Here is a 27,587-nt window from a genome sequence, read left to right as displayed (position 1 = left end):
ACTCGGTTCAGTCAGTAAATCTGACCTGTGCAGACAGGGATTCCTGCTGCCAGACAGGCCTGGCACACCCACCTGAGGTGTAGGGCTGATGGACATGGAAAACTTGATTGCAGCATTTCAGGGTAACCTTAAGAATTGTCTGCTTTTTGGCCCTGGGATGGCTGCCTCCAGAACCGTCCTGTGAAATTTCTGGAATTGGCAGCCAAAGTCTTGGTTGTTCCCAGTGCCACCCACTGCTCAGCCCCCTCCCTGACCATCCTGGTATTTGTCTCTTGACTCTCTCTTCAGGTTTGGCTCTACCAAGAAAAGGGACTAATTCAAGAAGAACACACTTGGGTCATGTCTGCTCTACAGCTGGCTGGTCTTACTGTGCCAAATTAAGTTCTCCAATACCCTGTAAGAAGAACAGTGCAAGCAGGATGGAGAAGAGACAGAATATTAAATGCCAGGGGAGCAGTCAGGACAAGGCAAAGGCAGATTTAGGATAGGTGGGGTCCAGGCTGCACAATGATAGGCATCCAACAGCTGTGGAAAACAATAACAAATGGATAAAAGAAAGATTTATGGGAAGATGGTGTGTGCAAATTGGGGCATCAGAACTGCATTAGTTCCCGTTCAATTATCTGTTGCAAACTTCAACAACACAAGACAGGCCCTCACTTCAAAGGCCTTAGGTCAGCTGAGGAGCTGTGCTCCACGGCCGGTGCCTGGAGCGCGGCAGAGGCTCCTTGCAGCTGGGAACGTGGCTGTACCGGCAGTATGGAAGCACTTTTACATTTGTGCTTGCAAATATTTACACATTAGGTCATGGCAATTAAGAATAATTAGAGTGGAATGTACCTTGTGTTCACAGAGCCAAGAACTGGGCCCATGTCATAAACACAGTTTATTTCTGCTCAGATTCAGCAGGGTAGGACATGGAGTTTGTGGTGCCTTCCCAGGGCTGCTCCCAGTGCAGGAACACAGAACTCTGGGGTACAGGTGGTGCTGGGAATCATGCTGGAGGCTTAAAGCTCAAATGCAATTTGGGGTCTTGAGCTATGCACTGTGACCCCTCTCCAAGGCTGTTAAATTGCAATTTATTTTTTCATATTATCAAATAGTTTGTGGAGTGATACCAAATACTCCCTCCCAGCTAGCCAGGAGCTAGGTTTGCCTTCTCGCAGGAATACATAATAAGAAGCCTTTCTGTCAATACTGTTCCTCCCAGCCTTCCTAGAAGAAAAACTGCTACAAATGAAAGTCAGATTTAAGAATAAAAGTGGAGGGGGTTTATGTACTGGCTAGCAAAGGGTCCAGAGATTACAGCGATCAGTTTTGCTAGTGAGGTTGTAAGTGGCACTGAAGCTGCTCTGGTGTGGAAAACATGTACTTGATACCCACTAGATGTGCTTTGCAGCTGGATTGCAGTAGGAGTTGGAGATGGTACTTACGGCAAATCTGATTTGTAGGAGCTATGGACATCTCTAGCAGCCAGGACTAATGATGGGCTGCTTTTGCTTTGCCTGGACCACAGCTCTATTGTTACTTCACAGTGTTGTGGGGCATCGTTACTCATAATTGTTCATAAATCTGGTGATTAAAAATGACAGTGCACATAAACTGCTTTTTAATACTTTGTATTTATACCAAGCTATTTATTAATTATGTGACTTGCCAACATACTATTACTTCACCTTAATTAGTGCCTGGCAGTGTGTTAATCACTCCTCTGCCACTGCACCTCAGGGCTCTCTTTAATTGCCATTGGCTTTCTCCCATGTTTGCTGTTAGCATGTGCTTGGTGATCTCTGGCTTTGGGCCCCTGGGGACAGGACGTTGTTGAAGAGGTTGAAATTATTTGTTCTGTGGACAGTTTTAGCATAGGAGCTCAGTGCTGGTACAGCAGTTGTGAAGGTCCCCAAACAGGGTGAGATGCAGGGACAGGTTACGTCCTCACCTGCACCAGAAGTGCCTCGGCAGCACTGCCAGCACCAACCTACATCTGACTGACCCAGGCACATGGAAGCCCCATATTCCCATAGATTCCCTCACTCCCCAAAGGAACTGGGGGCTGGGGCTGTGCAGCTGGGCCTGAAGGGTGATAGTTAACAACAGGATAATCAAAATCAACTGTGCCTTAATACTGTAAGGTACTTTCCTGGCTTGGAAAACACATTGCTGACTCCTCTCAATGTTAGGTGTGTTTTGAAGTTGGACAGTGATGTGAGTAGACTGTGTAGTTTTAAAGTGAATCCAGTCTTTAGAGATAGTTGGAATCTCCAGCTACCATGAAATATGTTGTCACTTCAATTACAGTTGCAAGTACCTCTCTCTTATTTGTTTCCTGTAATACCAGACAGACTAGGTAAATATATATCTTTTTTAATGAAGCACAATATAGTTTTTAAATGGTTTATATCAAATTGTTTCCAGTTTCTTATAAACTCCTGATTTCTAAATATCTCATTATTTGTTCCATATGTTTCACTGAAGTCATTGTTACCAGTACAGCAGAAAATACATAAATAATCTGGTAATTTAACATAAGTTTGTGATTTTTCTTAAGTTACTGTCAATCAAATATCATTAGTATAAACTGAAATCAAAGCAGAGCCAAAATCTGTAATTAAATCATGGAGGATGTACTGAGACAATGAGAAAATCAGGAGTGCTCTCACAGGCTGTTCCACACACAACTCTCACTGTGTGTGTTGGGAGAGACCACAGAAGTCTGGAAGGAGGGAGTTTTTCATGACAGTGACTGTGTTTTTGTCAAACAGGTTTCTGAGTACAGTCATGACAGTTGGTATTAATCCACTGATTGTGTTTGGTTTTCACTTAAGCAAAATATCCCATGCTATATGAGGGACTAAAACCAGCTCATTGTGGTGACATAAGAGGAAAAGTAAAAACTGATTGTGGAAGATGCTCCCAACCTGTTGTTTGAACCTGATGAGAACAAGGCAATGTTGTAGAAAGTCTCTGTTCAGTGAAAAAAGAGTTCACAGAATGGAGCTGGCAAAAGAGTCAAGTTATGCTGCATGAAAAATTTCAGCATTTCCTGAACAAAGAATGTCCTTATTGCCCAATGCAATATACATCTTTTTTTTTGTTGTCTCCCCTCCCTCCTTTATCAGAAATGAAAGAAGGAAAAGGAGAAGGAGCAGATGATAAAAAGAAACACATAGAGGAGGAAAATGGTGAGGGAAAACAGCACAGAATATCTAAAAGTTTTTAGAAATCTTTTTAGAAACATTTAGAAAAATCTAGAAATTATAAACATTTTCAGATTTATGAAAATGTAATTTGACATCAGGGATGGAAAAGAAAAAGCACACCACTCCAGGCACTAAAAATGTCAGTTCTCACAATGAATGCAAGATATCACTGAGGAGAATTATTTATGTGACCAGTGTTCCTTTTTTCCCCCATTAAATACATTTTTCCAGGCTTTGAAGGTATCTTGGTTAATAGTACATCACTTGGTCTGACATGGTTTTCATCCCTCTCGGTGTCAGTACATCAGCTAACAAACCCAGCTGTACTTGTGAATCAGATCAGCAGTTCCAGCTGCCTTTAAACCTGCACGTTTTCTCCTCCTCAGGCTGTGCTCTTGCCCTTCTGCCCATCTTTGATTTTGATCAGTGCAGAGGTGTTTTCAGACAGGCCATGTAAGTAGGGATTATCCTGATCAAGTAATTACATTACTTTCAGTCTGTGGCTAGGAACCCTTTCCCAGTTTTCTGTGATGACAAGGTTCTCCATTCAACTCAGGTGAAAATCCTAGGCAAATTTAGTGTATTCCCATTATAGCTTTTATATTGCCAAGTTCATGAAACAGCCAATTTAATCATATCATGAACACTCATCTGTTACTTGGTTATTCTCTGTTATGATTTTCTTCTTTCCAGAATTTTCTGCCTCTTCTGAATCTCCACTTTTCTTCACAAAGACTTGCCCTGCAAACTGTAGTCCACAGTCACTGAGGGGTGGCAGGGAAGGACATTTCTGCTGCCAAGGTGGAAAGCCAGAGGCCAACAGTCAGCTTCAGCACCACGGGGTAAACCACAGATCTGAGAGGGAGATAGGTGCTTCCTAAACATGAGCACAGAAATCAGAGCAGGGTGCAGGACACGATGGACAATGCAGAGTTCCAGTGCCCAGAGGTGGAGGTGGGAGGTGCAGCCATTTCAGTCATTCCACAAGTCCCTCTGAGAAGCCAAAGCGATGCTGAGGAGGAGGAGGAGGAGATGAATCTGGACTTCACCAGGCAAGGGCAAAGCAGTGTTAGGGCTGCTGCAGTGATGGCTCTTCCAGTGTTCCTGCTGCAAGCTCCATTTTTCAGGGGTTTATAACTTGCTCATAAAAATTTACTGCAAGCTATAATTTGGCACACAGGGTTCCAGGCTGAGAGCATACTGCTTTCCTTATTTAAACTGCATTTGGTTTATTGACAGGACTGTTTTCAGATTGCAAAAGAGTGACGAGTGAAATAGAAATCTAATTGTTTCAGAAACTCTTTTTCCCTTTTTTAGGACTCTAGCCCCCAAACAGCTTTAAACATCTACTGGTACCTTTGAGTATTAAAAGGAATTAAAACTAGTTAAGAAATTCATGTTTAAATAGTGGCTACTGTGCATATTGAGGAATTATACCTACAGTGTATAGCGTCTTTCAGCCTGAATAATCCCAGTGCAGCTTTCCAGCCTTCTAAAACACAGCTGAAACAGAAATACAGGCAGGATAGAAGGAAGCAGTTAATAATGTAGACCTGTATAGCAGGGCTGATTGTGATTTGGGCCAGGCCGTTCTATTCAATTCATCTGCTCTTGCAAAAGACACCAGAGATCCTGTGGATCAGGTTTTCAGGTACTCCCTTTCTCTTCTGGAGAACACAGGTAGGAATGAAAGCAATTTTGCAGTTGCAGTTTAAGTCATTGCTGTATCAAAGCTTCTGATTTAAAATCCCAGTCATGAATATACATTTTTTTCTGTTCAGCACTGACGCTGCAGTGAAGAATTCAGGCTTTGCAGATCACGATCGTGGTGTTGGGGTGAACATTGGGAGACTAATTCTGATGACTTCTCCATCCCTTGCCAGCATCCTGCCCTTCCCTGAGTATCTGAGTACAAGCTCTATCCCACGTTCCTATGCATGTGTAATTCTGCAGGTTGGAGTGACATGCACTGAGCTTTTGAATTCTAGTTTTATAGTGAAAGTACCACAAAAATACCTGTGTTTATTTTTGGCAAACCAGTTCACTTTTTAAAACCAGCTTTACTTAATTCTGTTAAGTAAAAATATGCTGAATATGTGTCCAGGTTTGCAGATGATCCTTGCTTATGTTTGAGAACTTGGCCCTGAGCTGGTTGATGTTTCACCTACAGAAGAAATGTCTGAACAAGCAAAAGTGTTTTGGGGTGGTTAATTTGATTTTCAGTATCTAAGCCAATGGGAAATTGTATTTTTCTTGACAAAATACACTTCTGAGAACATATTCAGAATGCTTCTGTAATATTTTGCATCCGTACTGTGGTAATGTGAGAGGAGGGGAGATTGGCATTTTATGAATTCAGCAGGTGGTACCTGCTAGATGTTTTTCTGGACCTGTTGCAAAGCTGGTTGATGTTTGTCACTGTCTTACTGGTGACTCCGTGGCTCAGGCTTGCTAGAGAAATCCAATTTCAGACTTGAATTTTTTGTGTGGAATGTCACAAAACTGTCAGATCTAAGTCTTCCTCCTTGCACCCAGAAAAATGAATTTTAAAATCCAAAAGGTGCTTTTGTGGGTGTTTGTAGCCTCATGAAGCATAAAACTGTACTTCTTGTACCTCCCATCCTGACTGATCTCAGCCTTTCGAGATTTGCCTTGGCTAATTCAGGACTCCTGTTGCACTCTTGGGAATACAAGTTTGAATTCTTTTTTAATAGAAAAGGTTTGACTACATAGGTACAGACCAAAAAGACCAAGCAGAGGAATTTTCAGCCTGTGTGTGGTGGTCACAGTACTTGAGCAAATCAAGTGGACAGATTGCTGCCATACCTGTTTCTCTTGGCAGAACTCTGACAGTCTTCTGGCCTCCCCTGCAAGTGTCCTCTGCTGTTTGTGATCAGATTCACTCTGCAGATTGTGAGTGAGTAGGGATTCACCTCCTAATCTGCATGGCTGACTTTATAGAGGCTCTTCTTGAAAGGTAATGAATTACAGATGGAGTGGTCTCTGTAGATGGATTGGGGAATGATCTGGGTGTTTGCTGTTTGTTCCACTCAGGGACTGCTACTGCAGAGAGGTTATATGGACTGGACCCTTGGCACTGAGGCACTGGAGAGAACATGGAAGTTGGTACAACTCAGCACTGTGGGAGGTGAAATGAAAAATCAGAACTGTTCTCACAGAGTGCCCCACACTCTGCACCATTTCTGTGCCACCTCCCAGCTCCTCTGGTCTCTTTGGGAGGAAGCTGCTCGAGGAGGGAGGGTCAGAGGCAGAGAAAAGCAGAGAAGTGGGACAGAATGGGCATTGTGTGGCTGGGGCTGTCATTGCCCAGGGGTTGAGGGAGTGTAGAGTGAATGAGAGTGATGAGAAATTATTGTTTTAAAATCAAAGAAATTAAATGGCACAGAATTCTGCTTACAGAGTTGAGATTGCCCAGTGGGTAAACTTACACCTTTGAGATTTAAGACATGAGGAATTCTGGCACCGACTATCCAGCCTTAGTTCACTCTTTTCAGGTAAGAGAGGACAGGGAAGTGAAGTCCCTTAGCAGTCTTGATCTCTGTGGCCACATGAGGATTTCACTGCAGATGTACATGTGACTCTCAGCTGTTCAACGCCACCCTGCCCATATTTTCTTAACAAACAGAACAAAACAGAAAACTTGCCAACATGAAGCTCAGTTAACCTGGAGCTACAGTTACCTAGTGGCAGCTTGCTGTTCTCTTCTGGAATATCCAGTTCAGGTAAGCACAAGCTTCTGAAAACCATGGGAGAAGGAGTTAATATAAACTGGACTGAGAAAGTCCATGGCTCACAGATGCCAGCACAGCCTGAGCTGTCCTGCAGGAGCTGTCAGGAGCCACTGGGCATTGTCTGCCTGCCTTCCTTTTGCACAGCTGACAAGCTGAGAAGGTCCATTCCCACAGTGAAGGGACATGGTCGGTGTTACCTTTGCCAGCCTCTCATCTTCTCCCCAGCCAGTGCAGCACTGGAGAGCAGGCAGCAGCTGCAGCTGTGCATGGGGCTTGCCTTCCTTCAGCACTGAGCTGTGTGAGCAGGGCTGTTCCAGCCTATTCCTGCCTGGGATGCTCAGCAGTGTGTGTTACCTGCACATATAAACCAGCTGCTTATAACAATTCCTTGGGCACAGGCATAGGTTTGAGATATCAAGGTGAGGTCCTAGGGTTTGTTTTCATGAGCAAACCTCAGCCTTTGTATACCTGACAAGTACAGGTGGCTTCAGTTCATTGTAGCTCAGCTCACTTGCATTTGCTCCAACAGAAAAGCATTCTGCAGCAAGAATTCTGAGTGGGACTTCCAGTGTTATGGGCCACTGCATAGAGAGGGCAGAGATAGCATGGCTTTACTGACCACTTCTTTTCTGGTTTTCAGAATATGAATTTTTTTCCTTTTGGCATTGCTCTTCAGGCGATACTGAGAAGAAAGCACTGAAAGAGCTTGTCAGCAAGTACTAGGGCCACACAGAATGCTTATATCTGCAAAGATTTATACTGGGGTAATGAAATGCTCTCTCTCCCTCTGCGTTACTGTATGGAATGATAAATATCATCAGGACTTTTTTTTAATTTAGCAAACATTTCTCATCCACACCTACTAGAGGATGGGAATCCTAATGTCTGTGTGTGAAAATGTAAGCTCTTGAAAATGAATGGAAATTGCAGTAGTAACAACCACTTACATTTGTATTGAGTCTAATTTCAACAAGTCTGAGATTCACCAAGGCACCAAGGTCAGGAATACAGTGTCTGTGCATGGAGACTTCTGGCAGTTTAGGGTAGGAAGAGAGAGATCATACAGAGCTAAGCAAGGATAAGAGCATTAAGCAGGCTGCAGTTTTACTGTATAATTGGTGTTTATTTAAGAGATTGGGAAGTGATTCCCTGTGCTTTTGATTAGCACCCTGCAACCCTGGCTGGACTAGGCCATTGCTACTCCAAACACAGTTTACCAGTGCATGGGCTTTCAGCAGCAAACATGGTTTAAAATGCTTTCCCTGGCTGTTTATTCATGCACCAGGGTCTGAATGTTGCTGTCCCTTCTTTCCATTATTTGTCGTATGGGATCCACAGTTGGAGTTGAACAGATGTGATTAAAATTGATGTTCTCTGGTTTTGACTCTGGGAAAGTCACTGGTCTGGTTCCCAGCAGGACTCTGCAAACACTTGCCATGACTGAGCTGAAGGCATGCAAAACAATGGAGGAATGAGCAAAAAAGGGTAAAAACAAGGACAAGAATTTCTGAAGTCAGTATTGGTACCAAAATGCCTGCTTTGTGACACTGGGCCCTGAGTTGAGGTGAGGTGACACTTGCTGAGCACACCTGTGATGGATTTTGGTCATCCTCTGGATACATGGCAAATACAGCTGATTTCAGTTCCGTGCAGCTCATCCAAGCCATATTTGCTCTGAGAGAAAATTCCATGTTCAGCACCATTCAGTGCTGGGTGTGACTTCCAGTATTGGGACAGGGCAGGGAGGGCAGTGATGGGATGGCTTTGCTGGGTGCTGAAGGTAGAACAGCATTATTTGAAAACATAAAATAGTGTGTACGTAGTGCTCTGAAGTTCCTTCCTCTAGAGGTGAAATGGAAAGAGGCCTTTATTCAGTACATCCCTCTAATTGTAGTGGTTAATGTAAATTACTGTATTGCACTGAATGCAGCAGTCACCAAACCGTGCTGGGGTGCAGCTACTATTTTGATGCTTTCTCAAGTAACCAGCCTGATGTTCAATATTTAATTAAAATCAGAAAACTTGATACAACTAAAAGGCAGGAATCTGAATGACATGGTGGCCAGTCTGATATTTCTTAATGTACTAATTGATAAATCTTGCTTTACAGCTGCATCTGGGACCAGTCTTTGTATGTTCTTTATCTCTTTAATTCCTTTTGCACAGAACAAAACAAATTGGAAATGAAAAACACTGGCTTATTGTATTCATTTAAGGACATGCTAATTGAAAATGATTGTTTCATACTGGGCCGGATTCAAAAATATGTACATCTCTCTTTCTCTCTTTTACAAAAATCCATTAATGTGTTGAAATGGCAATTTCTAGGTCAGAGGGAAGTGAGATAAGTAAGCCACAGACAAGCACTTAAGAGGTAGCCATACAAGGAGGCAAATTCCTATACTAGCTCCCAGATCCTTTGGCACAGATATGGTTGCCAGAATCTACGTTTTCCTTAAAAGCAAAAGAAAACAAATTTTATGTTGATAGCTTTTAGGTCCACAGAGGTAATTTGGAAAACATGAACAAGAAATTAATTTTTTTCAAAAAAGAAAACTTCAGATTTTCTTAAGCATACTTAAAGCTACTAAAAAAGCAGTGTGGTGTGGTTTTAGGTTAATCTGGAAGAGGATTTGATGGAAAAGTTGTTTGTATTCTCTTCAGCCAGTTCAGTTTCTTTCTCAAATGAACTTGGAGTTGTAAGGCAGTTAATGAAGAACCTTAATAAGGACTTCATTTAAAAGAAAAGATTACTTTTAATAATTATAAAGTCATTGTCCAAATTTTGGTCTAAACTCTAAAGGGATTTTTTTCAGGTTCTATCACCTCAGCAGAATGACTTTCAGATTACTTGGAGTTCAGGGTTTTTAGGGGGGGAAGATTGATACCAGATGAAATGTGTATCATGTATGTTGCATGCTGGTAGTGTCAATTTGGAGGATTAAAGTAAAATAAAAGAGCAGTTAATATTATAAATGAACCAGAGCACTACATCACAGAGTGTATGGCCCTTGTGTTATAAAAGCACACACTTTTCCAGTTAGAATTGCTGTGCACACAACCAGAATATAACGTCCCATACACAAGAGCAGATCAAAGAATAGCAGTAACTGTGTGTTCAGCTGAGAACTGTTCCTGACAGATCACAGATCCATGGCAATGGGCTGCTCCGTGGCTCAATTGCCAGTTACTGAACAGTGGCCAGCAGTAAAAAGGGAGTCATGATGACTTTTCTTTCCTCTGCAGGATTATATGTTTTTCTTGTTTATCTTCACCATTATTATATTGCCATTTACATCCTAGATCACCTACCCAGCACAGAAAGGGCATGAAATTTGGGTGGCATTGTGCCATCCAAAGAGTTTAGAGTCTAGTTTAGTCCTAGAGTTTAGAATTCACCAGTTTTTCATAACTTCTCAGCTGGCATTAAAAGAAAAAAAAAAAAGTTCTCTTAATTTACTGTGGTTCCTGCCTCCAGATCTCCAATCTCTCATCAATGTGAGCATGTATTTGGAGCTGGACTGTTGTGTTTGGCATTAAAACTTTTTGGATTTGTTTGTTTGTTGTCACTTTTAAGATATCAGATGAAGTGCCAGTGGGTTTGTATCTTGGACAGCTGTGTCAATGTTTTACTAACAGTCCAACCCTACAGCTTAAGGGGAGCAAGGCAGGATATCCCAGGTGAACTGGTGGGAGCCTGGATTTGTTGACATTGTGTGTGGACCAGTGGACTTTGCATTTTTTATGTGCTGGGCTGTTCGTCAGCAGGATTACAGACAGAGGAGAAGAGGCCAGTCCTGTGAGTTAGCACCCAATTCATCCTTGTCTGTGGGAGATGGGAGAGCTGAGTAACTTGACTGTTTGAACAAGAAAGGATTCACAGAACTTGTTTTGCTAAAAAACAAACCTGACTTTTCAGAACAACCTGCGAATGAACACAACAATTACGTGCTTTTGGTAAAAGCAAAATAATTTCTTCCTACACTTAGACCTGACAGCACACTTGCTCTGTTGGTTCAGCTGATGTGCAGGGAAGGCCAGCCTGGGGAAGAAGATGGTTGAAGCCAGTGCTTGTAGAGGGTCTCCTCCATTGGCCACATCTTCCCTGTGCCCTGATGGAGGATCGTTTACATTGTCACTGGCATTGTTTGCCAGAGATTGCTGCGTGTGGCTTCTAATGGTGAGCGCACAAATGTGTCTGTGGTAATCTGTTGGCGTAATCCTTTGTGGCTGAGTATGTCCTTCATGTTGTTGTTGTGCCAGGGCATGCTTTAACTCAGAGCCTGCGGGCTGTACTCTTATGTTTAAGAGCTGTGATTTTGTCATGGTAAGTTTTGAGGGAAAATCATGTGTTAGTTATGGTGGAAAATATCAGTGGAGAACCAAAGAAAGTAACAAAAAATTAGGGTATGTTTTGTGCTGCCTGACATGGGGTATTTAGGTGCATGGACTTGGTTGGTCTTAAGCAGAACTAGTTTTACAAATCACCGGCACATTACTCATTGTACACAGGATTCAGAGACAGGAGTATTCTGTACCCATTTTGTAATTTTTTTTGTCACCATCTTGGGTTCTAATTTTAAAATCTTTTCATTGGGCACAGTCTGCCCCACGGGTTGCTCAGCATTTTTTCTGCTTCTTTTGTCTTGTGTTTCTATGCCAGTCTGGTTTTCTTGGTGACTCCCCTGTGAAAGAAGATAGTGAGTGCAGTTGACTCTGTTGAGAACTGAACTGCTCCATTTTCTCAGCTGAAACCTCCTCATACCTCACCTTTTCCAGCCCTCCAATCCAGTCAGGCTTTGGTCTTGTCCTCCCAGAGTGATGCCACCATTCTTCCCTTTGTCCTTTCAAGACTGACTTACTCCATGAAATTAGCCCTTTTGCTTTCCTGGCTTGGTGGGAAAATGTGAGGAGATTGATGAGGTGGATTATTTGGCTGTGTACAGGTACTGGCTCCCGGTGAGGATTGGGAAAATGTATTGTAATGGTGATGAGCCATTCTCAGTTTAAGAAGTCTGTCACTCTGGCTGTGCTTTAGTGGCAGACAAGCCCAGGTCACAGATCTGAGGCTGTGGTTTTGAACACCCATAGTACCGTGTCTCTGCAGGGGATGATGTTCATGCTGGCTTGAACCCCAGCTCTTGTTGCTGTAGCAGACTGCCAGCCTGTAGCTCAAGACTGATCTTTTAGGGCAGATTTCTGCACATTTTCTACTGAAAGAGGCAAGTTCAAGAGAGCTGTTTAATGCTGCATCAGTAGTGGTGTGTGTGGTCGCACATACAAGGGCTCTGTAACTAGTTACACTTCTCATCATATGACACAAGCACAACTGTGCAGTCCCTGTTTCAGGATATGCAAAAGATTGATGCTAGTGGGTGGTTTCAGAGATAAATTTCTCTGGCCAGGAATGTTTTGATGACATTCAGCGCAGAGAGAATGGCCCTGTTAATGTCGTATCGTGTAATTGGTGAGGTCATGTGTATATAAAAGTCATGAGAACGGGAAAGGCTAGTAGGTTTGTCACTCCTGCCCATTTTATTTTCCTTGCATACATTTTCCAATTGCAACTTGCCTGTCTGCTCTTTAACTTCGCTGTAAGTAGGGACTAATTAAAAAAGCACCAGCCTCCAAGATGAAATTTAGAGAGTTTTTGCTTCATATGCTCACGTTTGGCAATGAGAAAAGAACACATAAAGCTCACAAAGAAAAAGGTGAGATTTTTTTTGTCCACACAAGATATTGATCCAAGATTGTTTGGACAGAACGAAAGGCTGCATCTCTCCATTCCTGTGGGCCCCAGCATTTCCAGGATTGCAGTCAGTGGGAGAGGAATAGGAGTAGGAGGGACTAAAAAAACTCCTCCATCATGCCAAGGGTAAAAAGTGAAAAAGAAAGTGGAGCAGTCCCAGGCAGAGGCTGTTTTACATGGCCTGCTCTGTCCAAAGCAAGGCATTCCCATTCCATCCCAGAGGACAGCTGCCAGCAGCCATTTCCCTGGGTCCATGGTGTGCCTCTGCACTAGATGGTGCCCATTTGGGAAGCTTGGCACTGCCTGCTGCACAGCTGGAAGCTCCCTATCCCAGCTGTGGTGTCCTGAGTCTGGATTAATGAGCTGTTCTGAAAGGCAGAGGGGAGCCCATGCCACTCTTTGCTCAGGCCAGTGTGGATATGCCCCCAAGGCTGCTGTGCCCATCAGACCTTTCTTTGTAGAGCAGCGTGGAAATTGGATGCATCTGTCTTTTCTTTGTCTGGCTACAATTCCTTGTGATCAGTCTGGAGAGAGTTTTACATGGAATCATAGAATGGTTTGGGTTGAAGGCATCTTAAAGATCATCTCCAAAGAAGATGCTGAGAGCCTCTCTGTCTTTTTCAGCTGCGTTAGCTGGTCTAATAAAAGGTACTATTTCTCCCAGTAAACCTTTCCTCACTGTCATTAAAATACGTGTTTGTTTGCTATGGAAAGTTGAGGTTGTTTTGGATATTCTTCTGGGGAAGGAGAAAAGAACATAGCTTTAAAACAAAAATGTTGGCAGCTTTCAGAAAAGGTCTAATCATTCATTAAATGAAAAAGTTCATTCTCCTTTTCAAAGAACACATTGTGGTCACAAAGATGACCGTGAAATCAAAGCAAGTTTGCTGCAGAACTCATCTCTTACACAGAAAATTAAACTTCAAATTTTTTTTCCCCCTTCAATTATGAAGTGACTGAAGAAGAAAGAGGAAAGGTAGGGTTTTAAAAAGACATACTGTGGATTAATTCAGTGTTCCAGCCTTTATTCCCATAGCATATCATTTTAAAAGGTTTATCAGAATTCTCTTTAAGTAAATGATGGTCCAAAACGGACCAAAATTTTGAAATAAGAAATAAGCTGTGAGGTTCTGATTTGAAGGTGCTGGTAAAATCGGAATAAAAGAACAGAATCTTTTTAATGTTTCAAAAGAGAGTCACAGAAAGAAAGTGCTCTGCAGAAGAATCACAAAGCAGTGTGGCCTAAAACTGATGAAAATGAGTCTTTCCTGGGCAGCTATATGAAGAGCAAGGCTGGGACTGTCCTTACCTGAGGAGTGCTCACCCAGTGCAGAGATCTGAAGATGCTTTAGAGAATTAAAGCCCAATTAATTAGAGCTCAAGACAAGCCAGAGAGACCCAAATGTATTTATTTCCACATTTTGTAGATGATGAATGAGTCACAGAGAGGACACGTTCAAAAGTCTTGCTTTAAGTTTGGAAATACAGTATTTTACATACTCTGACTGGAGGCTGTACATTGCCTGTGCCCTTGAAATAACCTTACTCATCTGCACCTGGAAGTTGTTCTCCATCCACAAAACCCAGTGGGGCTGTTTAAAGCCAATTCACAGGTGTCTGAAATTTTACATATAGAGGTGTGAGACTATTTAAAACATATGTGCAGGTGTTTACATTGCAAAGTGCAGGAGCAAGGCTGTGCACATCCAATTTAGGTTTCATGTTGGAAGACAGGGCTACCTTAAAGGAAGTCCAGGAACAGGTGGCAAGGTTGGCATGTTCCCACCTGAATCAGAAAGGAGATAAGCCATACTATAAAGGGCTCATTTTTATGCTACATAAAGTATATATGCTGGTTGCTTGTTTGGTGTTACTTTCTTTTCAAGTATCTAAGAGAATATTAGAGAGCATAAAAGCGCAGTAAAAACTACCCGAAGATGCTGATATGTCCAGTATTCTCTCCAGTGTTATGGTTATAGATCTTCTGCTGGAAGGCCTGATTCTCCAGAGCTCTGCTCCTGGCTCAGAGGCTTTACCCCAGTGACTGATAAGGTCAGGATACTCAAAAAGTACTTCACAATTGGTGATGCAGTCCCTGCTGAGGAGGCGTTTGAGTACAGTCAGGACACACGAAGGACTAAACTCTGCACAGGAGCTGAAGTGATTTGCTCAGGGTCACCCAGTTTGACTTGGCATGACACCAGTTACAAGAACAACTCCTGGACCAGGCATGAGTTGTTCAGAAGTGTCCTGGGGTGCTGATGGCTTCTGCTTTTCAGAAATATTGCTGCTAGTAGCTCTTTTGTCTGGTTGGACACCGGCAGTTTTATAAGCCAGTAACTTCTGGAAAGCTGTGTGGAGCAGAGGGCTGAAATTGGACATCTTGAAAGATGTCCCGGAGAAAAGTTAGGTCTTCATAAAGTTTCTGGTCTTGTCAAGTGCCAAGGCTGGCACCCGAAGGAAGCAGAAGCATTCCTTTTTCCTGTTTCAGAACCAAAGTGGACAGGCCAAGTATTGAGGTATAGCAAGTCCATGGCTGCAGGCAGCTCAAGTGTCTTTCCCTCAAGTGATACAGAGGACCCAGGTGGGGAAGAGAGTGATTATAGGGAGTTACAGCCCTATACACCTCCTTTATCTCAGTTAATCTCTCTAGGAGGTGAGAGAAGAAGTACAAATGCTCACTTAGGCACCTGGAGTTTGACACAGAAGAGACAGGAGTTGGAACAGAAGCTTTCTTTGGGTGTGGAAGTAGGTTTGCAATAGCCTCTGTCCCTGAAACATTTAGGGCAGGCCCCACCAGGAGTGGAGGGTTCTCTCCCTCACTTCAATAGGAGCTGGGAGATCTCCTCTGGGTTGGTTCTGCCAAACCTCACATGAACTGAGCAGCACCAGCAGCCAGGAGGAGCTCAGCATATTTTAAGAGGGACTGCACAAGGGCTTGAAGTCACCCAGCACCTCCAGGACATGGACCCTGGATACTCTCCAGAACCAGGAGGTGCAGGGTCAGCATGCAAAGGTAAAAATGAACCATTCAAGCCCTGGGAGGTTTGGTTGGGGTGTGGTCCACGTTCTGCCTGTAGTTTTGGGTCATTTTTTCTTGATTTACCCAAGTTGCTCTGGCACATGCTTGGCCTTGGACTCCTCATTCTGAACCCCTAGAACAGGGCTCAGCAGCACCTTGTGTGACACAACTGCTGTGTCTGGTGCATTTTGCAGAGGTGGTATCTGGGAGCATCAGAGCTCCAAGGACAGTGATATGAGGCATAAACAACTTGAAAAATAAAATAAACTCTTGCTATCAGAGTCACAAGGCGAGCTGTCCAATACAACATTGGTCTCTGATTTTATATTTAATTTTAGAAGCTGAAACTAAATGTTTTAATTTTATATTATTCTCAACATAATGCTAATTTGCTCCAGATGTCCACTCCGAGCTGAACGCTGCCATTTTGCATAGAAAGCATGTGTGTCAGTGATTTATTCCAAATAGCTTCTATTTTACTGCATTTCATTTTATTCTGAATGAAGTACTTAACAACATGTTTCTCTTTAAGAATCTTACTTAATCATATGGATATAATTTCTTCAATTTACGTTTTCAGTTCTTTAGTGTGGTGGCCACAGGGTGTTTCTTAACCTAGGAAGATTAAATGCACATGTTGAAAGCTGCTTATATTTGATTTTGAGGCACTTTCATTTCAAAGTCCTTCACGTAAGGTACAGAAGTGATTGTGGTTTCCTGCTAGGTTCTGGGATAGAGGGATAACTCTCAGGAAAACCTTGCAGATACCTTCTAATAATCATCCATGAAAATAACATAATTTCATTTCTTTCAAAACTGTGGTCTACCGAGAGTGTTTAAGACTTTTTTTATTGGGGTTCAGGAGAAAAGGAGATTTAATTTTCTTGTCATTTCTGGGCTACAGTTCAACATTTCAACTTAAAACCTATTTCCGTTGAGCTCCTTTCCCAGTTTTCCCTCAAAATATTATCTTAGAAAATGTCTTTTATTCAGTTATTTTTTTATTTATTTAGCAACATATTAAAAATTATGTGAGACAGCTCAATATGAAACCTTTGTTATTTGAGCCTGGCTCACTCAGCCATTCCTGTACATGGGCTGCTATTGGTCAAGTATGTCAGGAATGTCCTTTGGCAGCGGCCTGGGAGCTGCGTCATGCATGTGAAGCAGCTCCTATGAACTGCTTGGCGTGGATGGGAGGCTGCTCTGAGCCTTGGAACAAAGTCCAGGGAAGATTTTATTTGTCTTTCATTTTAAAGCTGACCTGGGGTATGTAGTTTGTAGTAAGATGTGATGCTTCTGCAGTGGTCACACAAAATGTAATGCACCAGGTTCCTCAGATATCAAAACCTACTCTTCTTCCCTTTTAAAAATCATTTCACTCATAAAGTCCCTTTTCCTCTTAGGCTTTTAGACTGCAACCTATGCCATGGGATATAAATTTCATGAGGTCACATCATTTGCAAGGCAGGTTTTTCCCACCTGAAGTAATATTCATCTATATTCATTTACGTCTTCTTTTTGCATTTCTTTTTCAATCCTAACTTTTAATTTTCAGAACTAACCTTGCTGTTATTCTACAATTGTATTAGTTTATTACACTAAATTGTTGACACAGCTGGTAGGGAGCTAAGTGCTGTGGTTTCACACAATAAAATTTCAGACAATGTGTGTAGCACTTCTTTTTTATACATATGATTTGAAAGCCATATGATTCACCAATATGTGTTATTGTTATCCACCCATGTGGGATACAATCTATTTTAAATTAGTGAAGTGACTTGCTAAACTCCCTGTAAACAATAAGACTGTGGGAAAACATTAAGTACTATTCAGAAAAGAACATTAGTATACAGCCTTTTATCCAGAGGATCCCACAGTGCTGTAGAGAATGGAGGGACCTGGCACTGCTCTTCAGCAGAGCTCATCTTCACAACAGGCTTTAGGAGGCAACTCCAGCACTTAAAAATGGAGCAGGGTTTGGTGGAGAGTGTAAATGCCCACACCAGTTCAGTGGGTGTGGTAAAACCCTGAGTGAAGAGTAGCAACAGGGTGTTTGTTAGCAAAATCTTTAACATCTTTATAGAGGAAACTGACTTCCTCTAAAGCAGGTGAGGTCTTGAAGCCATTTTCCTAGAAATGAATCTCTCCAATTTTCCTTCATGTAATGAACGTGGCCAAGCAAGACAAAATGCAAACACTGGCAGACTGAAATTAATGACTTAGGGTAAAGTGAGGATGAGTTCCTGATTTGTAGGGGAGAGAGAGACAGTTCTCTCAGAAAGAGAAGATTGTCCTTCTCCATGTGTTACCCTCCAGCTCTGTGGGATTCTGCTGTAGTGTGATGAGCAGGCCCATGGGTGAAGGAGAGAGCTGTTTCTCTTGGGGTTCTGCTTCACGACCAGGGTACAGGGGGGAGCAGAATGAGGTAACCAACCCTCCAGTGATCACAAGCTCCCACCACATCTCACAGCCTCCCAGTGATTCACCAGTACCTCTTGTAGGGCTCTTTGCTAGAGCTCAGCTTTACACACGTGAGGAGGTGTCAGGTACAGTCATTTTAGCCAATCCCTTGCCTGCCTTGGATTACAGGTTGGACCTCAGTCTTCACTTATGGATAATCAGGTTGGCTCAGCATGGCACAGAAAGAGCAGGAGCCTGTCTGAGCCCTGCAAGTCCCACTGACTTTCCTACTCCACTGCCGAGAACAACCCTGGAGACAGTTGTATGTTCTCCTCATTGGTTTGTGCAAAGATTAATCCAGCATTGGTAAATCCATGCAGTTTGTCAGTTTGCAGGGAAACTTTACTCTTCTGAGCTGATCTTCAGAAATAACAAGTTGAGATAAAAGCTCCATCATGTACTTGTGGAAATGAGCACAGGTAGAGTATGAGAAGGACAGTAGGTTTTAAGATTAAAAAAAATCCACCCTAACTAAAATGGGAGAAAACCCCAGCAATAAAACTGCAGACTTTGTGAAACAGATTTAGTGAGGAAGATGAACGAGCTGTGTTGAACCAGTACAAAAAGTTGTATTTGCAACAAAAAGCCCACACAGATGGGCAAAGAGTTACCCTGCTATTTTTCATCTTTCCTAAGAGAATTTGGTTGTGCTGGACTAGTTTCGTCAGCTGTAGCCAGCTATTTCCCACTGTAGATCCAGTTTTATCCACAGGATCCTCCTGTTTGATCTGCCAAGGACAGGAGCCACCTTGTAAGCTGGGATGACATGTTACAAACTATGATTGTAAAATATATTTATTTATTGGTCTTGACAAAGGTAGGAGCTGGGTTTTCCAGGATCATAAAAAACCGAGGAGTCCAGGGGGGATGAGTGGGAAGTTAGGATGGACACTCACTGTTGCCAGATGACGCCGTGTTTGTGACACACAGGCTTGTCACACGCTGGTCTCAAATCTTCCTGTGACTGGAGACAGAGCACAGACCTAACCTGGGATGTTCTGTCTGTGGTGCACTGGAAACCTGTGCTGTTCCTAGACACACTCTTGGCATGTTACAAAGGCAGACTGGACTATGTGAGGATCTTTTTATTCCTTTACTGGCTCATTAAAAATAAAGAAAAATATGAAATAAAGAGGGAGATTTTTTATTTTGTTTTTTTCCATGTGTTTGTTAGTGAATACATCCAGAGTATTTCAATAGTGTCTGATGCCAGTGTAACAGCTTAAGATTGTTTGCTTAATTCCTGAATGTACGCATTGTTTTTAGCAAACATTATTAATTTCTGTTTGTCCTGCCTCTCTTCCAATCTCCCATTGGATTCAGAATGTAAACCAGGACAGGCAGCTTCTCTGCCATCCTCTTTGCAGACGTCTCTCCCAGACCCAGGAGTGAGAAGTGCCCTGTGCTGGGCACAGAAGGGTTGCTGAGTTCCCCAGCGTGCATGAATGTCCTACGCTGAAAGAGAGCGCTCAACACATTACAGGAACAGCTTACAGAAGCAGGGTGTGTAATTTTTAATAACTGGGATAAAAACCCCTCAGTGACATCTTTAAAATATAAATGCCTTTTCTTGTTTCTTTTATTTCTTTGCCCCCCCTTACTTTGCCTTTTCATCTCTTCTCCTTTCAATTCCATTAAGCTTCATTGTACAATAATGTATTGCACTGGACTTTTTTCAATTATGTTTTTGATTTTTTCCTCCTTGTTACTATAAAACTCCAGATGTTTTGAGACTTCATGGTTCTCTAGATTATTTTTTCCTTTATTTTAATCTTTTGTAACATGCCACACATGTGGTATTTTGGCCTTTTAAGATGCTACGCTGTGCTAATCAGCCATAAGTTTTGGGGTAGGATTTTTTTTTTCTTTTTATAATTACTATTTTTCCCCTTCTTTCTGCTGTTGTCTCTTTAATTATTTTCTCTTTTCTATTTGTTTTATTTTTTGTTGCCCCAACTGGTTAGTCCACATCAATCATAATATATTCTCCCTTTGCTCTGAGGCTGCATTCTTTATCTTAAACAAATTAATTCTTCACTCCAAACTTTCAAGCTCTCATACCTGTAAGTAGATTATGAGCACCTTTTTTCACCTTGCTTGTCGGTACAGAACAGTTTGCACTGTAACTGGCCCCCCAGACCAAGAGCACAGACTGTTCTTTAAAGATGGAGATGGGTGCAAATAGATGATACTTTAGATGCAAACTGGAATGGAAATGTTGCCTTGGAAATGAAGACAATGAATTACTGATCCAGAGAAATGAGTTTTTGAAGTACATGTAGGAAATGATACTTTTTATTAAAAAAATCTAAAATTACTGGAGGGAAACATTTTAATTTATTTGTGGTTCTTTGCTGGCATGGATGGAAGAGGGTTTTTAATTGACTTTGTTCAATCTTAATTTTGTCCCCAAAACAAGCAGATCTGGCTTCAGATATTAGAACAGCAAATCTTGGATTGTGTGCTGTCCTTTAATTTCAAATAGCTTGTAAACTATTCAAAAAATCCCAAATAAAGAATAGTTTCCCAATTACATCTGAGGAAATAAAGGGGCTGACATGGGATGTCTCCTTTGCTGATTACATGGCCCTATGAATTTTGCGTTTTGTTCTTTAAAATGTTGCCTCATGTAATGTTATTTTTGCCTGCAAGCCATAATACTGCATTCAGTCCAACTGTAATGAGGTTTCAGAAAATTGTTTGCTTTCCAAATGACATATTTAGCAAAACCTTATGGCAAAGTCTGTGGCTGTCAAGCTGCTGATAGTAAAATATTCCAAACTTTCCTGGTTCATTCTCATATGTTGTGGCAAACAAATGCAACTACCCCTCTTTTGACAAATGTTTATACTTCTGCTTGATTAAAGAAGGATTACTAAAAAGAGTTTTAATACTAGAAATTGGGTCTTGTGAAAGGGATAGGATACTCTGATAGTTCCCCAGATACTTTAGGTTTGCTGAAAATCGCATGTAAAACTCTCTTTGCTCACTGAAGTGCATGACCTACTGGCACTAGAAGAAATAAATGTACGAATATTCCAGTGCTTGAAGCAGTGTTTGCCCTGGGCAGGGAATGTTGGCAGGCAGGTGGCTGCCTCTGCAGTCAGAGGTGTCTGTCTGTGTGTGGGAATCACCTCGTGGGCAGAATCAGACCTGGTCACTCTTGGGACCTCGTGACTTAAATGAGTCCTGCGTGGGCCAGGTCTGCATTCCTCATGCATCCATCTCTCCTGGTACTGCCCGAGGGGGTTCAGGAATGCGGGCTTAGGGGCTTACAAAATTCATAAAATTGAAATAACAGAGACAGCCCAAAGTCTTGTGTAATTCAGTGATGATCAAACACCTCCTCCAGGATTTTCAGTGTATTCATATTTCCCAGTTTCATGGAAATTAGGAAATACATGACCTGTCTAACAGCATAAAGAAAAATGAACTACTGGTGGACAGTGTGTGGATGTCAAATGGTTGGCCACAACTACCCTAAACCCCAACAATGTGAAGGATGTATTGCATTTATACTGTGGCTTACTTGTCTAAGTTTTTCTTTTCCCTGTTCTGAACCTTTTAAGCTTTTCATCTCTTATGCACCAGCAGCTGTACAACACTCTGGCTAAAGCCCTAAATGCTTTTTAAAAGACAAACAATAAAAAGTACAAGCATTTTTGCCCGAGACTCAAATGAAATAGCATGTAGTGTCACTTTGTAAACATAAATTTTTCAGGCTTCAGAAATAAAACCAAACCCAGAAACTGGCAGGTCCTTTTATGTTACCATTACCTGCCATTTTATTGTAATCACAAAGGGGAAAAAACCTAACAATTGAAAATTCTAACAGTTAAAGCTTCTAACAATTTTAATCTGTAAGTTTGAATCTGGCTAAATAAATCGGGATCCTTTAGGATGTTAAAATCTCATTCCATGATTTTTTATGTACCCAAATAATTCTGTTGAGTTTAATAAAAACTCCTTGCATGAGCCACGTTACTCACGTGCCAACTATTTGCAGGATGAGAGCTTTACATTGTAGCTACAACAGCAAATTAAACATTAATCTAATCAGGAGTTAGATGAGAAAAACAAAGCACCAGAACAGATACTTTGATTGTCCTGTGGGTGGAACAACTCAAGTGTTTGAGTTCCTGAGGTTTGTAACGTTCGGAGCCCCATGTGCTTCCAGCCAGGGCCCCGACATTGGCCTCAGTGTGCTGTAAAACATTGATGCTATTTAAAGGGTGGTGTGGCTGTTTCCTCCCCTCCAGAAGGGATATGCAGCCTCACAGGATCCTTTTTCTCGTAAGATGTTTTTCAATAAAATTTTCCCAATTTTGTAATCAGTTGGGAAGAAAGAACATTTCACAATGTTCATAAGGCTTGTGGATGTTTTGACCAGACATCAGATTTCCTATTGATAGCATTAAATGCTTTGGAATGAAATGTTTTGGGTTTTCCATCTGTAGGCTGTCTGAGATGTCAGCAGCCAATATGACCTGCTCTTTCCCTTTTAGGTCTATAAATAAAAGGCAGCTTGTTTAACTGATCTTGCAGCAGAGAGCAGAGGTGTATATTAATGAGCTTGCTCTAATGGCACACTGGACCTATTTAGCACTACGACTGTGAAGGCTTCTCTTTTTCAGTCATAACTCATTTCCTAAGAAAATGTCAGTTATTGCTTTGCCCTATGGTCTGAGCTGGTTAGTTTATAGTTTATTTCTCCTGATCTGTACCACTGACAGATATTCTAGACATGACTGTGCTTAAATATGCTTATGAAAATGGTAAACATTTGATAATATAAACCCTCTTGGGAACATGCTATTATTTCTGCATGGCAACATTCTCAGGTGCATTCAAAGTATAATCTGGAAGCAAAGAAAAAACATTTTAAGCAATTACAGTTATTAGATTAAACTGTTTTGTTGGGAAAATTGTGATGTGTTTAGATCACTGTGAGATAATTCCATGTTTTTATAAATATGGCTTTTGAATGCATGATATTGCAACAGCGACACTGCAGTGAGATTTTGGTATGAAATAAAGATAACACATGTATTTCCATATGGTAATGAACTAGTTTAGTCCCATAAATTTCTACAGGGTATTTTTTCCTGGTAGAAGTTGTGTTCTAAAAGCAGCAGTAGTTATAAAACCCAATAACTGCATTGTGTTCTTGCTGTAATCATGTGGCATTGTTTAGTGTCTGTGCTTGGGTGTGTGCAGCATTAACAATCTCACAGCAAAGACAAAAGTAGTAATTGCAATTTAATTATTATTTTTATTGATGAAACTTGTTTAAGAGCTCTGTTGACATTTACAGACTTTGAGGATCATGCAGCATTTATTACCGTTATCCCAGGCATCAAACGTCCACAAAATGTTTAGGATTGTAGGATTAAGCAGTGACAGACTGGGGCCAGGTGTCTGGGAGATCCCATAAGTGGCCTTCTCAGTTGATAAAATAGCTCTTACCATCCTGGAACCCTTTTGAAACTGAACATTAGTTCTTCGTAGTTGAAGCTGAGACAGTTGTGGGATGGCTGGATCTTCCTGGAGGTTATTTAAAAAGGAGAATGAGCACCCCATTTCTACAAGAGTAGCTTTATTTAGTGCATATATAAATGTAAATACACTCCAAGTAGCATGAGTAAGTGGAAGGGTTAAAAGAGTTGGTGAGTAGCAGTTAAACCCAAGAATTACCTTACAAAGCTGTCTTAACAACAGCAACCCAGCTGAAGTTACCATAGCCCTCCTCTTCAGGGAAGCTGTTTCCATATGTGGACTTCCATAGGGATAAACTGTGAGGAACACAGTCAGCAGATCCAGCAAGAAATAAGAGAGTTGAAAAAGGTCTCTTCCAAAGTGCAACTCTTTCTGCAGCTCTGAGCGGATTCTCAGCCCCACCCTGCTCAGCTCTTGGTACCAACTGCTTTCCTCCCTCCCTTTCAGACCTTTCATCTTCACCTTCCCCACTTCTCATCACTTGGTTGACAAAGTTTTTGCCCCCACTCCTTTCCCATTGATTTTCTTCCTGCTTGACCAACCCAGCCTTTGCCAGCTTGAAAATCTGAGTACTGCAGTCACATCATTCTCTTTGCTGTTGTATTGTTCCCCCTCACATCTTTGTCCTGAGTTTATCATTGCATTGGGACCATCCCACTGTCTGTCATGCAGTTTAATAGAGCTGGTTAATACAAATAATGTAAATAATAAATACAAATATTTATACAATATAATACAAATAAATACAAATTAGGAAATAATAACATAAATAAGAAAAGCTCTGAATGTCCAAGCATATGTGGTGATGGAGGAACCTTACTGCTGAAGGCATTGGACATATTTACCAAGAAAAGGCAGCTGACCACAGTAGAAGGGTCTGTAAATAAGCCTGTATTTGTTTTGAGTATTGCTGCTTATGCTGTAGCTCTGAGCACTTCTGGTAGGACCTGCTCCCTCTCTTCCTTAAGTGTCGATCCAGCAAACTCTTAAACATATGTGCTTTCATGTGTTTTAAATTAAGCTTGTGTTTAGATGTTTTAGGACATTTGCTGTTGGAATTTTTGCTACTGACATCAATGAGAGTGGAGCTGGACCTTTAATGAGTTTGGATTATTCTGCATACCTTCCTACTTTGCATTAGGCTCTAGATATGGAACTGAAGACTGGTAATCCATTAGAAAAACATTCTGAGGGTCAAGATCCTTCTCTCTAAATTGGAGAGAGATGGAATTGAAGGCTGGAGTGTTCAGGGAATGAGGAATGATGGTCACATCCAGAGGGGTAGTGGTGAATGACTCAATATTCAGATTGGATGTCCGTGGCAGGTGGTGTCCCTTGGGGGTCCATGCTGGGACCAAGTGCAGTCTCAGCAAATTTGCAGGTGACACCAAGCTGTGTGGTGCAGCTGACACTCCTGAGGGACAGGATGACATCCAGAGGGACCTGGACAAGCTCCAGAAGTGGCCCATGGGAATCTTGTGGGTTTCAACAAGGCCAAGTCCAGGGTCCTGCAGCTGGTTCAGGGCAACCTCTGGTATCAACACAGGCTGGGGGATGAAGGAGCACAAAAATGCTCCAAGGGAGGGAACACCTCTTCTGAGAAGAAAGGCTGAGAGAGTTGGGCTTGTTCAGCCTGGAGAAGGCACCAGGGAGACTTAGAGCAGCCTCTCAGTGCTTGAAAGGGACCTGCAAGAGAGATGAAAGGGATAATAGTTCAAAGGGATGCCACACTATGGGCACACTAATCAAAGGAGGCTGGAAAGGAGGAAGATTAGGAACAAAAAGGAAAAAAAGTGATCTTTAGGACCTCAGAACATTCAGTCATCTTGATGGAATGTCCTATGAGAACTATGAATTTGCTGAACACTGCTCTATTTTTCATAGACTTCAGCATTTTTGCACATTTCAAATTGCTCCATTCTGAATCTCTGTCAGATTTTTAGTGATGGTCATGAAGAAAGTTTGTTTCTTTTGAAGCCTTGGTGGCTTTGGTCACTTCCAAACCTCCCCACTTCCTTGCACCAGCTCAAATGTTCAGAGGTGGGTTGTGGCCAAAGCTTCTGAACTCATAAACTGCATGTCTCCAGGTGATTTTGTGGATCTGTCACAATAGCTGTGGTGGGTAAAGATGGAAATATATGAGATACTTGTCTGTACAAATAGACCCAGTATGGCATTTAGAAGGGTTAATATCTGCCCAGGGCAGTAAAATATTTATGGCAGTAAAGGCCACGCTGATCCTTTGATGTGTGAGTGGCTGGGACAGAGAAGTGCCAGAAGCCCCTCTGCCTGCAGTGTGCAGAGCTGATCACTGGTTCACTGTGTTGGTCACTGTGTTGAGGTATTTACAAAACACACTGGGCTGAGCAGAATGTGGTGGGCCTTTCTCCATCAGTGATTTAATTTGCCTTTGGCAGGCCCTGGGAGATCAGGCATCTCCAGGGTACAGCATCTTCAAGGCTCCTGCATCTGCTCTCCCTTCCCATCCCTCCCCCTGCACAGCTGGATGCAACAGCCAGGTCAGCAGTTTGCATGCACTGATGTGTGTAAGAGGTGTGAGTGACAAACAGGATTGGCAAGGTGATTTCTGTGACGCCATCTCAGGAGCCACAGGTTCCTGGAAAGCTGCTGAACAAAATCCTGACTCTGCAAAAGGAAGTGACAAAGCATTTGCTGATTTTGTGAGAGTCAGGATTTCACTGTTTATGACCATGAATCATGCAAAAATCTGTGGTTTCCAGAAACAGTGGTTGGAACAGGTTGCTCAGAGAAGCTGTGGCTGCCCCATCCTTGGAATTGCTCAAGTCCAGGTCGGACGGGGCTTGGAGCAACCTGGGATAGTGGAAGGTGTCCCTGCCTACGGCAGGGCTTGGAACTAGGTGAACAACACAAACCATTCTATGAAGATACACCTGCATTATTTCAGAATTGCTGTTAGAGTTGATATGAAGGTGAATTGGGTTGTCTTTCTCAAATACATTCCTTGAGATCACAAATCCTTGAGGAACCAGGTTTTTGTCTGTGTAGAGGCATAAGATCTGCAGTGCCATGAAACAGCAATATATGCAGAGTGGGCAAAGAATATGCATTCCATCACTGGAGTATTTGCGTGCAAGTATTTGAACATGTGTAAGTGAGTGCATTTTATGGGTGTGCAGGTGCACGAATGTGTGTGCACACATGAGTATTTGTGCTCACCTGGGAGAGTTCCCAAAGCACATCCTACAGACAGTGCCTCCACTGCCTGTTGTCTGTAACACTGACACCTAGCAGTGAGCAATGCAAAACACCCTTCCCTGGCCTAGTAGCTGGAAATTTTACTTATTTATTTATTCAGATTTAATTTGAAACAGTGACTTCTGTTGTGAATGCTATGCAGCATTTTATTGCTGAGCTCCCTAATGAAACGGGTGCTTAAGAAGTCAGAATTTCTCAGGTTACTGGTTGTATAAATGCTGAGAACAGCTCTGAATGATACAGCTAGTAAAGAAAAGGGTGCAGAATAACAGCAGAGTTCCTTTGGATTGATCTTCAAATGGATCAGGTCTTCCTGTAATAGTCTGTGCTCATCTGCTCCAGTGTATAATATTTCAGATACCTGAAACCAGGTTCTAACCTGCCACAAATAGCTTCTCTTGCTCTCTGTCTGTAGCAGCTAATTGTTATTGCCCACAGTGGTTCCTGTGCCAGTTAACATCTCAGAGGGCTCCTCAGAACACTTGTTCTTTCTTTAAATTTTCTGTCCTGACACCATGTCCTTAACTGTTCAGTACTTCAGACAGAATGTGTGAGATATTTATAACCCTTGTATTATTACTGAGCAGCACATCATGTCTTCGGTGACAGATTAAATGAACAGCACAATATGTTGTGTTTCATCAATAAATTTCAACAGATGTTTGAAT

General features: G+C 42.0%; 1 protein-coding gene across 3 annotated transcripts in view; it reads left to right on the top strand.

Moving 5' to 3' along the window:
* The window catches only part of GLIS1 (GLIS family zinc finger 1), a 182,241-nt gene that overhangs the window by 119,794 nt on the left and 34,860 nt on the right, over positions 1-27,587 (top strand). The gene's annotated exons all lie outside the window — the stretch shown is intronic.

The sequence above is a fragment of the Aphelocoma coerulescens genome, chromosome 8 (assembly GCF_041296385.1).
Source record: "Aphelocoma coerulescens isolate FSJ_1873_10779 chromosome 8, UR_Acoe_1.0, whole genome shotgun sequence".
NCBI classification, from domain to species: Eukaryota; Metazoa; Chordata; class Aves; order Passeriformes; family Corvidae; genus Aphelocoma; species Aphelocoma coerulescens.
This window is presented reverse-complemented; position numbering and strand designations above follow the sequence as displayed.